Here is a 12661-nt window from a genome sequence, read left to right on the forward strand (position 1 = left end):
ACTAAGCTCCCCCTTAAGCTCCAGGAGAGAGGCTGAAAACCTGCAGTTCTTGCCCGCCTGATGGGAGCCGAATCCCCGCATCCGATTTGTCTGATGAATACCCCCAAACATGGAGGTCCCGAATGCATGGAAGTATTGATTGCGCCGTAACAAATCATTAAAAAAAGATACCGTTAACTGGAATATGTTGTGCCTTTACACATATTGTTCTGAAGGGCCAGATTAACACTGAGAATCTACGTTTATTATTTTGTATAACTTGTATATTATATATATATATATAAGCGAATAATATACCTTTAATATACCTTTAAGCTTCCGTTTGAATCATAGTATTATTCGCTCGCCTCATTGGACACCGCCCTTGACATTGGCGGCGCCAGCCGTCGCGCCCCCCAGACAAGTTCAAAGACGTGTCCGGGCAAGTTCAGACATGCCCTTAGCAGGCACATTGATTCCGGACAAGTAATTCGGTTGCGCTCTAGAAATCACTCTGAGTATATATATTGTAGAAGGCGCAGCAGTCGTAGTGTGAACCTAATCTAATGTGCAGCTGTGTGTGAACTTAACGTAACGAGTATCAGAACACGAGGTGAAGTGTGAAGTAACCTAACAGCAGAACGAGTGGACATGTGAGCAGTGGAAGCCTACCCGCGGTGTATCGTTACGGATAGCTAGTAGCTACTTAGATACGACCCTAATATTGTAGAACCATTGTTGGTGTATTAAAGTGACTTGTGTAAGCGAAGTAACGTGGAGAAGAGCATAGTTAAGACCATTGGCGTTTGGATCTAACTACACCTGAAGACATTCATCGGGCTAGCTTCTACGACCAACGAAGCTAGGTAGCTATCATCACTGCCGTCGGGCTTTGGATTACGAGCTATTACCCTGCCATCGGGCACTTGGATTACAAGGACTGGATCCGTACGAGAACCCCTTTTCTTCAGTGACCGCAGGAGTATCCGACTATTCTTCAATTCCTCTGGAGCTTACCACTCCGTGGGGGAAATCATTGTCTCCAGCTATACCCCTCGCTTGCCCTGTATCGCCTTCTCACTCCATGCAGAGCTCCAGTCGAGTATTCTTAACCTAGGAATTATTCATTCCCCCTGACTTTGATACTCTGACATTCTACTATCATTCACTATTAAAAGAGCAACGTACTAATTCAGTTGTATATTGATATTGCTATTAAAATACTGTAAACGTGATCTCTTTGTCCCTGTGCCGTCTATTGAGTGTCTGCCATATTTAACTAACTGTACTGTCTGGCAAGTAATAATATTTAGTAGTGGTTTAATCTAACAATCTTTAATACAGTCCGGGTTTTGTAACCCCTCAGTTACACATATGTTGGATTACGTAATTGGTTTGTCATGACAAACAAATAAAATATTGCGTCGTTCTATATGAATTGAAAATGGGGGACCCTGATGTAAACAAGACAAACGTCTTTCTCAGATCTGCATCCCCTTAACAATTGTGTGTATTGAGCCGTACTGTATTGTACCCATTCTGCAATCTGTTAAATAAAGTTCTCATTCATTCATTCAATACTTCCATGCGTATAAATTGAGGAAGCGAGCGAGTCCGCGGCCGCTCTCTGCCGCGCGCGTCAGCGCGGTGGATAGGGGGGCGGGTCACGTGGGGGTCGCGGCCAATCAGAGGAACCCGGAAACCGAATTCCGTTGCGGAAGCGATACACTCGCCCAGGTCATTCAACTCATTCTATTCTCAAAGTCAACTTCCTGTCTGTTGTTGCTAGGCAACTGCAGCGTGGGGGGAAACTGCCCCGCCTGGTACATTGTGTACGGTTCATTTAGTGCAGAAACGGATCGTTAAAGCGTCAAATTAAAGACTATCAAACGGAATTTTCTTCAGTCCTTCACAATGCCAAAGAGCTGCTGTGTTACGCGTTGTACTAATGACAAAAACAGAAATCCAAATTGCAAGTTTTATACCATCAAGGAGGAAAAAGTGGCTGGTGGCTAACTTTCGGCTAACTCGCTCTGCTGTTGTGGTTGTGGTAGCTACATGCTAAGCTAACGTTAATTACATAATATCGAACCATAGGAGCTTATCTTATCTAATCTTACGTGGATGTTTGATCGGGTAGTGGCATACGTGGTACCACCACGTAAGATTAGATAAGATAAGCTCCTATCGGTTCGATATTATGTAATTAACGTTAGCTTAGCATGTAGCTACCATGACCACAACACAGAGCGAGTTAGCCGAACGTTAGCCACCAGCCACTTTTTCCTCCGTGATGCATCAGCTGGTATTATATAAAACTTGCGATTTGGATTTCTGTGTTAGTTATTAGTACAAAACGTAACACAGCAGCTTCAATTTGGGTATTCGAGAGTTGGCCATGTCTGTATGTGTTTTGTATGGACATTATGTCAAGTCAATCAGGGGGAGATCTTTGACTCATATCTCGCCTTAGAATGAATGAATGAATGAATGAATGAAAACTTTATTAACAGATTGCAGAATGGGTACAGTACAGTACAGCTCAATACATACAATTGTTAAGGGGATGCAGACCAGAGAAAGACTTTCGTCTTGTTTACATCAGGGTCCCCCATTTTCAATTCATTGTAACATATATGCAGGGATTAAAGCAAAAAAAAATCTCCTGACTGAACTTTTTTTCTGGCCAAGTCATATTCTTATTTTAACCTCTACTGTATTTTTTTTTTAATAGCGTTAGCGTTTTAAGGGAGCCTACTTGTAGAGCGAGCCTACTGTCCTGACTGTGACTATAGAGACCCTACTGTTGTGTGCTGGAGAGCGTGAATGCAAGTCTTGTGGCTAGCTTCTGATTGATGGCGAGCTAGCACCCCTCCCCACTTTGAACCATGAACTAAATGGCTTGTTATCATACAAACAAGGGACTAAACACGTTTCGCAATTATGCCACAACAACAATGGACAGTCTCCTCCCCACCGTTTGTATATATTTATTTACCACCCACTCACTCACCCCCTCCTAATGTACAGTCTCCTCCTCATCATATGTATATATTTACTGTTAGGATCTCTGGGTAACAGTACTGTATATTTGCATATCGTATATGTGACAAATGTAACAGTACTATTACTATATACCTGTAAGGCATGTATGTCCCTATGTCATAAATGTCATGATGTCATGTGTATGTTGTGTATGTCATAAATGTCACTATGAATTGAAAATGGGGGACCCTGATGATGTAAACAAGACAAACGCCTTTCTCTGGTCTACATCCCCTTAACAATTGTGTGTATTGCTACTGGATTTACAAGATCCAGAGTGAATGAATGAATGAAAACTTTATTTAATACACGAGACCCTCTTCTTGGGACCAAGTAAGGTTTTGTCGATAATCCAATGTATAGTTACAACCCCCCCCCCATCCCACCCAACCACCTCCAATGTACAGTTTCTTCGTCAAATGTATATACTCTTTTTAGACTATTTTTGTATCACAAACAAACAATAGGCTACTGTATTTGTAAATCTGGTATGTCATAAATGTATAGATGTAGCAGTATTGTCTATCTGTATGTCATGTGTGTCATATATGTTATGATGAACTGAAAATGGGGGACCCTGATGTAAACAAGACGAAAGTCTTTCTCTGGTCTGCATCCCCTTAACAATTGTGTGTATTGAGCTGTACTGTACCCATTCTGCAATCTGTTAATAACAATCAATCAATATTTAACAGATTGCAGAATGGGTACAATACAGTACAGCTCAATACACACAATTGTTAAGGGGATGCAGACCAGAGAAAGACGTTCGTCTTGTTTACATCAGGGTCCCCCGTTTTCAATTCATAGTGACATACATGACATACAGGTATATAGTAATGTTACATTTGTGACATATATGATATGCAAATATACAGTACTGTTACCCAGAGATCTCCCGGACAAATGGGAGAAAGACGTTTATTGAGCTTAAAAACAATTGATACCGCAAATAACGTTCTGATTAACAAAGTCATTCGTTTTGTGGCATTAACGTTATCTAGATTTATCAACATTCATACATTTATCAGAAAGCGAGCGGCGCAAGCACACACACGAAACACCACCAACAACAACAACAACGACAACAACACACTGCTTGTCGCGTAAATAACGTTCTGATTAACAAAAGGCATTCGTTTTGTGGCATTCACGTTACCTAGATTTATCAATAGCAATAGTAATATATATGTTTCTTTAGACTAGAATAAGTCAAATGAACTTACGGTCTCGTAAAAAGTTGCCGCATGGTGTTGATGAGTCAAGTTTACTCGCGAGTAGAGCTAGACGCTAGAGAGTCTCAAAATGGGCGCTTCCCATTGGTGCTGAGCACAGCGGAGGCGGGTGAAAGGGCTGTAAACTCAGAACAATCTCGCCTTCTGGTTGGTTGCATTTGCCTGAGAATTTGCCGATTGCTCGCAAATGACTGTTTGGTGCGGCCGCGGTAGGGGAAAAAAGGATATTTGACGCCTCTGATTGGCTCAGGTTAAAATCCGTCACGACTCCAAATCAAATGACGGAATCTCCAAATCAAATGGACGGATATCCGTCCCAAGACGGAACGCTTTAATGCCTGCATATATGACATACATGACATACAGATAGACAGTACTGCTCCATCTATACATTTATGACATACCAGATTTGCAATTACAGTACTGTTTGTGATACAAAAAGAGTCCAGAAAGAAAAGAGTATATACATTAGGCGTGGAAACTGTACATTGGATTGGGTAGGTGGGGGTGGGGGGGGACTGTACATTGGAGGTGGTTGGGTGGGTGGGGGTTGGTTAGGAGTGGGGGGGGGGGGGGGGGGGTTGGGTAGGAGGGGTGGGTGGGGGACACTGTACAACTGTACAAACAACACTGTACATTGGATTATTGACAAGACCATACTTGGTAATTTACTGTACATTGGAGGGGGTTGTGTTCGGACATTTACAGGGGCCAGTTTCGAGTTGCAGTCTCCCTTAGGTGTTTTTTGAGAGTGTTTTTGAAAGTGGGTAGTGATTCACATTCCTTTACAGCTTTGGGTAGGGCGTTCCACATTGATGTGGCATAATTGCGAAACGTGTTTAGTCCCTTGTTTGAGCCGAATCTGGGTTTAACATGATTTGTGGAGCTCCCTCTGGTGTTGTGATCGTGGTATTCACTGACCTTTGGGGAAGTATTTTGTCATGTACATGGGTACCTTGGTCGTGTAGTGTATCTTGTAGACCAGGCCCATTGCAAGTTGCTGTACTCTGTCGTCTACTCTAAGCCATCCTAGGTTGTCAAAGTGGGCAGGGGTGAGGTGGGTTCTAGGAGTAAGGTCAAGCAGTAGTCTGACCAGTTTGTTTTGAGATGTTTGTAATTTTGTTTTTAGCGCCTTTGAGGTGCTTTGGTACCATGAGGTGCAAGCATAGTCGTAGTACCCTTGAATGAGTGCTCCTGCTAGAGTCTTCAGGGTATTCTTGTTTACCAGTGAGGAGATCCGGTACAAGAATAGAGTTCGTTGGTTGACTTTTTTTATTACATTGGATGCCATTTTGTCACAGGAAAGATTTGCCTCTAGGATGGAACCCAGGTAGGTAATATCTTCTTTCCTTGTGACAATATTGTCACCCACTGTAACTGAGAAGCCGTCGGTCTTGCTGAGTTTGTTATTTGAACCGAAGAGAATGGACTCTGTTTTGTTTTGCCCATGTGTAATGATAGTTTGTTATCAGCGAGCCATATGCAGATTTTGCCTAGTTCTGAGCTGAGGGTTTTTTCAACCTGTAACTTGTTCTTGTCAGAGACCAGCAGGGCTGAGTCGTCCGCAAACAGGAACAAGTTGCAGTCACAAGCTGACGACATGTCATTTGCATAAATTAGAAACAGTAGCGGACCTAGTATGCTTCCTTGTGGAACACCACAGTTTACTGTGAGGGGGGGGGATAGGGTACCGTTTACCTCCACCATCTGCTCTCTCCCCTCCAGGTAGGATTGCATCCAGCTCACTGATAGACTATCAAAACCAATTGCTTTTAGCTTGTCAATCAGAATGGTGTGATTGACAGTGTCGAAGGCCTTTTGTAGGTCCAGCATGACCATGCCGCAGTATTTGCCCGCGTCCACCTCTTGTTTGATGTGGTCGTTTAAATAGAGAAGGCATGTGTCAGTGGAGTGGGATGTTCTGAAGCCAGATTGGAATTCGTAGATTAGATTTTTTTCCGCAAGGTATTTTTCGACCTGTTCGTATAAAAAATTGTCCATGACTTTCGAGATGGAGGTAAGGATAGAAACAGGGCGGTAGTTGCCTGGGTCTAATTTACTGCCTTTTTTGTGCAGAGGGGTCACTCTCGCAATTTTGAAGTCCTTGGGGACGTGTCCCTGTTTTATGGAGAGGTTTATTATGTGTGCGATGACTGGGGTGATGGCGGCTGCTGAGTCTCTGAGGAATTTGGAGGGGATGTTGTCATGGCCAGTGGCCTTGTTGGGTTGGAGGGCGCTCAGTTTTTTGAGTACCTCATCTGTTGTTACCATTTCCAGTTTGAAGTCGTCTTTGTGGACCCCTAGGTTCTTGTAGTATGCTACTATGTGTTCTACCCCATAATGCCCTGAGTGGGAGGGTAGTTTGTTTACCAGTGTTGTGGCTATGTTTGTGAAGAAACTATTTAAGTAATTGGCTACATCCAGCTTTTCTGTGATGAGCGTGTTGTCCGTCTTTATGTTTATGTTTGAGAATCTGGTTTTAAGTTTTTTAGTTTTACTGCAGCCTAGTTGGTTATTGAGTAATTTCCAAAGTTCACGCGGTTTGTTTTTGTTTTCCTCGGTTTTGTCATTGATGAATTTTTTCTTTGCTGTTTTGATCATGGAGTTTACATCATTTCTTAGTCTGTTTCTTTCCAGTTTGAGTTCAGTCACGTGGGCTTGGAGTTCACTGCTCGTGCTTATGTTAAGCTTTGACTGACTTTTACGAAACTCAGAGCATTTTTTGTCTCTGGTTTTCATAGCGGTCAGTATTTCAGCGTGCATCCACGGCTCAGCGCGATTTTTTACCCTAGTGGTTCTTAGGGGGGTCATGTTGTTTAGTATCGTTGAAAATTTGGTTTTGAAGCCAAGCCATGTTTCTTCAACCAGTGTACCATTGAGCTCGTCTGACCAGTCCACTTTCCAGTTCAAGGTTAAAGGCCTCGCTAGAGTAGGTTTTTAGGTCTCTAGATGTGACTGTTTTGTGACAGCCAGCCTTTTGTTTTAGCTTTTTGCGCGTACAAAATATCATATAATGATCACTTAACCTGCATGCTATAACCCCTTTATTGGCGATCTTGGACTTGGACTTTTCTGGTGATGAGAATCACCAGAAAGGCTTTCGAAATAGTGAAATGCCATGTTGGCCTCAATATTTTCAAAACAAATCGTATGAAAATGTTATGAAATGAACAAGAATGTGATAAAACATGTAATAAAAACGGACCTCAACGCATGCATTTGATGGTAGAAATCCGTATGGTCCCCCTATACCAAGATGGCGGCGGTCTCGTGACATCAGAGTGTCTTCAGAATGTCGGTCGAACTGAACGTTTCCACACCTGGCACCTTCCTTCTCTTAAAATAGTGTTCAGTTTCAAGTTTCTTTATTTGTTGTCTTACAAAAATACAGAATACTTTTATATTAAATGCTTTTTCCTGTTTTGCTCCTGAGAGTGTGCTAGATAAAAATAGATAAAATGTCCTCGCGATAAACACACCAGCGGCCATTTACAGTAATACATCGTCGGCCATTTAACACTGCAAAATAAAACCGGCGCATCTGTACAGGAATCTCACATGAACCCCCCCAGGTAAATAAATACACACACGAGCAGCACGTCACATGCAACTGAAGCAAAATATGTCTGCGTCGCGCTATCGATTGTTATAGTAAACCGCGTTGTCTTGTGTTTACCTTCTACATGAAAGTTCCACTTCCTACTCGTCCATTCGGCGCCTTGTTGCCTTGTTGTCGTCTCGTCTCTGCTAGTCTTGAATTCAGCGCTGTAAAACGCTGTTGTCAGCTGGGCGGGGCTCTACTTCTTAAGTTTCCGGCGGACTACGCGTCTAGGCGTATTGCCGCATAGATGATATCTATGTATTGCCGCCCCTCTACTTCCATTCTGGGGCGCGGGGAGATCCGATTGGAGAATATGATCTGCCAGTCACTGAAAGTGAGTGTGTGTGTGTGTGTGTTTTTTTTTTTTATTAATTGATTGAAAACTTTATTAACAGATTGCAGCACGGGTACAATACAGTACAGCTCAATACACACAATTGTTAAGGGGATGCAGACCAGAGAAAGACTTTCGTCTTGTTTACATCAGAGTCCCCCATTTTCAATTCATCATAACATATGACATACAAGAGTCACGACATACAGATAGACAGTACTGCTACATCTATACATTTATGACATACCAGATTTGCAAATACAGTACTGTTTGTGATTGATTGATTGATTGATTGATTGATTGATTGATTGAAAACGTTATTAACAGATTGCAGCACGGGTACAATACAGTACAGCTCAATACACACAATTGTTAAGGGGATGCAGACCAGAGAAAGACTTTCGTCTTGTTTACATCAGGGTCCCCCATTTTCAATTCATCATAACATATGACATACAAGAGTCACGACATACAGATAGACAGTACTGCTACATCTATACATTTATGACATACCAGATTTGCAAATACAGTACTGTTTGTGATTGATTGATTGATTGATTGATTGATTGAAAACGTTATTAACAGATTGCAGCACGGGTACAATACAGTACAGCTCAATACACACAATTGTTAAGGGGATGCAGACCAGAGAAAGACTTTCGTCTTGTTTACATCAGGGTCCCCCATTTTCAATTCATCATAACATATGACATACAAGAGTCACGACATACAGATAGACAGTACTGCTACATCTATACATTTATGACATACCAGATTTGCAAATACAGTAGTTTGTGATTGATTGATTGAAAACGTTATTAACAGATTGCAGAATGGGTACAGTACAGTACAGCTCAATACATAAAATTGTTAAGGGGATGCAGACCAGAGAAAGACTTTCGTCTTGTTTACATCAGGGTCCCCCATTTTCAATTCATCGTAACATATATGACATACATGACATACAGTGATACAGATAGACAGTACTGCTACATCTACTGTATACATTTATGACATACCAGATTTGCAAATACAGTACTGTTTGTGATACGAAAAGAGTCCAGAAAAAAGAGTATACATTTGACGTAGAAACTGTACATTGGAGGAGGTTGGGTAGGTGGGGGGGGGGGGGGGGACTGTACATTGGAGGTGGTTGGGGGGAGGTTGGGTAGGAGGGTGGGTGGGGGACACTGTACAACTGTACAAGCAACACTGTACATTGGAATATTGACAAGACCGTACTTGGTAATTTACTGTACATTGGAGGGGGTTGTGTTAGGACATTTACAGGGGCCAGTTTCGAATTGCAGTCTCCGGTAGGTGTTTTTTGAGAGTGTTTTTGAAAGTGGGTAGTGATTCACATTCCTTTACAGCTTTGGGTAGGGCGTTCCACATTGATGTGGCATAATTGCGAAACGTGTTTAGTCCCTTGTTTGAGCCGAATCTGGGTTTAACATGATTTGTGGAGCTCCCTCTGGTGTTGTGATCGTGGTATTCACTGACCTTTGGGAAGTATTTTGACATGTACATGGGTACCTTGGTCGTGTAGTGTATCTTGTAGACCAGGCCCATTGCAAGTAGGGGGGAACTGTACATTGGAGGTGGTTAGGTGGGTGGGGTGCGTGATTTTTAAACGTAGCCTATGTGTGCGAAGACGCTCTCTGATTGGCTAGTACAGCGAAGACCCTCTCTGATTGGTTTAGCGCCGAAGGGTCTCTTCCACCTAACCATAACCCTAACCCTAACCTTAACCCTAACCCTAACCTTAACCTTAACCCTAACCCTAACCCTAACTCTAAGCATAACCCACTTCGAAAGAGGGCCAAAGCATAACCACTTTGATGCAGAGAATATATATACAAGGCGGAAGAGACCCTTCGGCGCTAAACCAATCAGAGAGCGTCTTCGCACACATAGGCTACGTTTAAAAGGTGGGAGGGGGGGAGGTTGAGTAGGCGGGGTGGGGGAAACTGTACAACTGTACAAGCAAAACTGTATATTGGAATATCGACGAAACCATACTTGGTTCCAAGAGGAGGGTCTCGTGTATTCTTGGGTTAGGTCATTTACTGTACATTGGAGGGGGTTGGGTTAGGACATTTACAGGGGCCAGTTTCGAATTGCAGTCTCCCGTAGGTGTTCTTTGAGCGTGGTTTTGAAAGTGGGTAATGATTCACATTCCTTTACAGCTGTGGGTAGGGCGTTCCACATTGATGTGGCATAATTGCTAAACGTGTTTAGTCCCTTGTTTGAGCCGAATCTGGGTTTAACATGATTTGTGGAGCTCCCTCTGGTGTTGTGATCGTGGTATTCACTGACCTTTGGGAAGTATTTTGACATGTACATGGGTACCTTGGTCGTGTAGTGTATCTTGTAGACCAGGCCCATTGCAAGTAGGGGGGAACTGTACATTGGAGGTGGTTAGTTAGGTGGGCGGGGTGCGTGATTTTTAAACGTAGCCTATGTGTGCGAAGACGCTCTCTGATTGGCTAGTACAGCGAAGACCCTCTCTGATTGGTTTAGCGCCGAAGGGTCTCTTCCACCTAACCCTAACCTTAACCTTAACCCTAACCTTAACCTTAACCCTAACCCTAACCCTAACTTTAAGCATAACCCACTTCGAAAGAGGGCCAAAGCATAACCACTTTGATGCAGAGAATATATATACAAGGCGGAAGAGACCCTTCGGCGCTAAACCAATCAGAGAGGGTCTTCGCTGTACGCGGCTAGCCAATCAGAGAGCGTCTTCGCACACATAGGCTACGTTTAAAAGGTGGGGTGGGGGGGGTGGGGGGGGGAGAGGTTGGGTAGGCGGGGTGGGGGAAACTGTACAACTGTACAAGCAAAACTGTATATTGAAATATCGACGAAACCATACTTGGTTCCAAGAGGAGGGTATCGTGTATTCTTGGGTTAGGTCATTTACTGTACATTGGAGGGGGTTGGGTTAGGACATTTACAGGGGCCAGTTTCGAATTGCAGTCTCCCGTAGGTGTTCTTTGAGCGTGGTTTTGAAAGTGGGTAATGATTCACATTCCTTTACAGCTTTGGGTAGGGCGTTCCACATTGATGTGGCATAATTGCGAAACGTGTTTAGTCCCTTGTTTGAGCCGAATCTGGGTTTAACATGATTTGTGGAGCTCCCTCTGGTGTTATGGTTGTGGTATTCACTGACCTTTGGGAAGTATTTTGACATGTACATGGGTATCTTAGTCGTGTAGTGTATCTTGTAGACCAGGCCCATTACAAGTTGCTGTACTGTCTTCTACTCTAAGCCATCCTACTCCTAGGTAGTCAAAGTGGGCAGGGGTGAGGTGGGTTCTAGGAGTAAGGTCAAGTAGTAGTCTGACCAGTTTGTTTTGTGATGTTTGTAATCTTGTTTTTAGCGCCTTTGAGGTACTTTGGTACCATGAGGTGCAAGCATAATCGTACCCTTGAATGAGTGCTCATGCCAGAGTCTTCAGGGTATTCTTGTTTACCAGAGAGGAGATCCGGTACAAGAATCTAGTTCGTTGGTTGACTTTTTTGATTACATTTGATGCCATTTTGTCACAGGAAAGATTTGCCTCTAGGATGGAACCTAGGTATGGGCAATTCCATGCAAATGTCAACCTCACCATGAACAAATTAAAATAACATGATCATAACCAAATCAATTTCAAATGTATCATCAAGGTCTATATTTTGAAGTACAAAATAGATTTGATCGTAATATTTATGAGAATGCATGTTTTTTCACACTACAGGAGGAGACACAATGATGTAAAAATGTATTTTTCGATTAATCTGACTTTCTGAATGGCCAGAATGGCAAAAAAAAATCAACCGATATTTTTCTAACCTCACCTTTGGTCATGAAGGGCTGTTGTATCAATATGTGAATCAATTATGTACTTTGTGTCTTTCCATTGGCAGGTGAAGCATGCTGTTATAATGCCCCTTTATGGGACAGCGAATGTAACATCCATAACGTTTTCCAGGAAAAGTTGTCATAAAACATGCATCTGGAATGCAATGTCAACCTAAGCAAAGCTAACGTTTATAAAGATGACATATTAGCAACAATTAGTCATTCTGGTCTTATTTTTTGTATTCTTTACAAGTGTTATGGATGTTACCGTTATGGATGTTACATTGCAAGTGACGGATGTTACATTGCGAATGTGTGTTGTTAAGTCCGATTATGACCCCTTTGTTTGAAGTATAATTTACACATTTTAGTTACACTTATTGATATAAAGATGAGCCTGCAATAAGAAATGTTTTGACCTTTTGGATTTTGAGATAGGTGACAAAATACACAGCGTTATGGATGTTACGGAAATTGACAAGCTTTTCGGACTCACTGAACACATGATGAAAACTCTTGTGAATATCTTTTTCAAAGAATAACATGTTTACTATCACTTTGTAGGGAAGGGTTTGAGGTACCCAAAAAGCACATTCAGGAAAACCTGGCATTTCCTC

General features: G+C 42.5%; 1 protein-coding gene across 1 annotated transcript in view; it reads right to left on the minus strand.

Moving 5' to 3' along the window:
- The window catches only part of LOC311226918 (uncharacterized protein), a 34645-nt gene extending 26638 nt beyond the window's left edge, over positions 1-8007 (minus strand). Inside the window, exon 1 of the mRNA XM_084312384.1 lies at positions 7936-8007. The gene's annotated coding sequence lies outside the window, so the exon portion shown is untranslated. The remainder of the gene's footprint in view (positions 1-7935) is intronic.
- Positions 8008-12661: the final 4654 nt, after the last annotated feature.

The sequence above is a fragment of the Notolepis coatsorum genome (genome assembly GCF_963971535.1).
Source record: "Notolepis coatsorum genome assembly, chromosome: 4".
NCBI lineage: Eukaryota > Metazoa > Chordata > Actinopteri > Aulopiformes > Paralepididae > Notolepis > Notolepis coatsorum.